The 3,117-nt window shown below is 39.5% G+C and overlaps 1 pseudogene; it reads left to right on the top strand.

Annotated features, from left to right (window-relative positions):
• Positions 1-1,747: 1,747 nt before the first annotated feature.
• Positions 1,748-2,616, top strand: LOC148801919 (uncharacterized; annotated as a pseudogene).
• The last annotated feature ends 501 nt before the right edge of the window (positions 2,617-3,117 follow it).

Genomic DNA, 3,117 nt, shown 5'->3' with positions numbered 1-3,117 from the left:
AAAGGCGCAAGGCTATGGCAACTGAATTAGCTGCCCTTGAGTCCACTAAGACTTGGACTTTGACAGATCTTCCCGAAAAAACTCCAATTGGTTGTAAATGGGTCCACAAAATCAAGATCAATCCAGATGGCAGCATAGAGCATTATAAAGCGCGTCTTGTATCTAAGGGCTACACACAAACTGAGGGTGTGGACTACACCGAGATGTATGCACCAGTAGCCAAACTTGTTATTGTTCGGTGCCTCTTTGCTTTAGCTGTAACATAACATTGGCATTTACACCAAATGGGCGTAAACAATGCCTTCCTCTGTGGTGCTCTTCATTAAGAAGTTTATATGCAGCCTCCTTCGAGCCTCCTCCCCAATGGTGACAAGCATGTTTGTAAACTTAATAAATCAATATAGGGCTCAAACAAGCCTCTCATAATTGATTTAAAACTTTGGCCCATGCTCTTAAGCAGCAAGGAATCTTTCAATCTTCTGCAGATGATGCTCTTTTCACTCTTACAAGGCCTTCGGGCATTCTTATTGTTCTCGCTTAAGTAGATGATTTGATCATCGCCGGTAGTGATTATGGTGACATTGCTTCTACCAAATAATATCTCAACAATTGTTTTCCCATCAAAGATTTGGGACCCCTTAAATATTTCTTGAGCATTGAGATTTTTTGGTCTTCCTCGGGCATCCTTTTAAGCCAACGAAAGTATACACTCAACATTCTTAAGGAAGCTGGCATGCTTGGTTGTCGCCCAAGTTCTTTTCCTATGGAACAACAACATCACCTTGGACCTAATTCTGGTCCACCAATAACTCAGCCTGATCAATACAAGAGATTAGTTGGACGCCTCATATATTTGACTATCACCAGACCGGAGATCACATACTCAGTTTACATCCTCAGTAAATTCCTAAGTGATCCATGACAACGTCATCTAGATGCAGCTATGCACATTTTCTGATATCTCAAGTCTTCTCTTGACCATGGAATATTTTTTCCTTCATCATCTGATCTTATGCTTCAGGTTTACTACGATTCGGATTGGGCTAGTTGCCCAATTACACGCTGCTCTACTACTGGATACATTGTAACCTTGGGGACTTCACCTTTATCGTGGAAGTCCAAGAAGCAATCAATTATTTCACGCTCCTCCGTAGAAGCCGAATATAGATCTATGGCAACAACTACTGGTGAATTGTTATGGCTCAAACATTTATTTGCAGACCTTGGGCATCAACATCCTTAGCCCATGAAGCTCTTTTGTGATAACCAGGCTGCTCTTCATATTGCTACTAATCTGGTGTTTCATGAGCGGAAAGGGAACATAGAGACTGATTGTCACTTTATTCGCACTCATCTTCAGTCCCACGCCATTACTACAGCTGACATCTCATCCAAGCTTCAACTAGTTGATATCTTAACTAAGGCTTTAGGTCGGGACTAGTTTGCTTTCCTATTACCCAGGTTGGGCGCCCAACCTCCTTCCGCGCCAACTTGAGGGGGAGTATTAACTCCACCTAGAGTTTGTTAAAGATCTGTTAAACTATTATGTTCCCACTTGCTCTCTTGCCAACTGTCAATTAGTTGGGTCTCTGTTATGTAATATCTATTTATACCTCCCCACTCATTAATGAAATACAAGAAAAATTTTTCCTCTTGTCAAAATTTCATAAACAATGGAGCTGAGTCCAAGAAAGACGAAATCATTGACGTTAACAGATCCAACCTTGAAGAAGAATGCCCGGCAACAATGTCTTGCATAGATTCGACATACATCTATAAATTTTGGATTTATCACAAAACAATTCAAGCTGATTTACATGTGAGCGCAAATTGTAGCACAGTTACATGGAATTCATGCTTGAAGAAGAAACTGAGGCAATAAGGAATTTACCCAACCACCCACAAGCCGCACGCTAAGTGAAGCTGAATTACGGGATGACAAGAAAAGCATGGAAGAAGCCTCTTTGCAACCGTCTCAGCTTAAAAGGCCTCAATGCACACAGAACTCAAAGGAATTTGGGCAGGCATTTTCCGTTAATAGTTCAGGCTACCATGTTGTTGGACTCGATGGAACCTCAGAAGAAAATTTTCTAACAAAACAAATCTTTGATCCCTTTCCTTTGTTTGAATTCTAGAAGGATACTAATCCCGTTGGAACAAATTCCAAACTTGTGTCTCAACATCATCAAAATTTCAAACCTTTCAATCAAATCCATATGGCGACCACCTTTGATTTCGAGTTTACTTTGATGCCCCAATTAACGAGTGTGAATGAGACAGATACTTCCGGAAACAATTCAACTTTGAGGCTGAGCAGCTTATTCTACAACGAAACAAAGGAAAGTTATAGTAAACAATTGCAACATGAGCAGTCGGGCATAATTTTAGATGAACATGGTCGACAATGCAAGCTTCTGTTGGGACTCTTCTAAGACTAGGTTGGAACCTATTTTCCAGTTTTAGTTCAACGGGATCAAATATGAATAATTGGAGCTACATTCATAGCAAGATGAGCAAAAACAAACACAAAGATCATGTGATTTCAGTTGTTTTCCATTGACGTCACTATCCAAGGACTTAACTGGAGCGAGTTCTGATATGTTCCAGCATATCTAGACTTTAAATCTGTCACCTAGCTCCACCAATTTTTCTTCTTCTTCTTCTTTTCTTTTTGGAGTTTAAATCCCCTCGCTCTTCGTTTGAACACGCATATAGATGTTAACAATACATAGAGATATCATATAGATAAAGGTTTGAGTTGGTGATACTTTGGGCTTTTTCCTTTCCTATTTTTTTAGGGAAAATTTCCAATCAGTACCCTATACTTTGGCTCGAGTGACAATTTGGTTCCCAAACTTTCAAATGCAACAATCCAGTACCCGAACTTTTAAAATGTGACAATCCAATACCTACCATAACCAGTCCGTTAATCAGCCATTAAGTGACATTTAAAAAGTCAAAAATGCCCTTCAAATGCCATCTAATTCTCTTTATCAACCATCCAAAGGTTGACAAAAAACTGAACAGTCCCAAATCATAGCATCTTCTATTCAAAAAAGTTGGTGATTCTTTAGAAGAATCTACAATTTGGGACTGTTCATTTTATTTTCAATGTTT

This window comes from Nelumbo nucifera, chromosome 2 (assembly GCF_055504915.1).
Source record: "Nelumbo nucifera cultivar China Antique chromosome 2, China Antique-T2T, whole genome shotgun sequence".
Taxonomy (NCBI): domain Eukaryota; kingdom Viridiplantae; phylum Streptophyta; class Magnoliopsida; order Proteales; family Nelumbonaceae; genus Nelumbo; species Nelumbo nucifera.
Note: the sequence above shows the minus strand (reverse complement) of the source record. Positions and strands in the feature narration are given on the sequence as shown.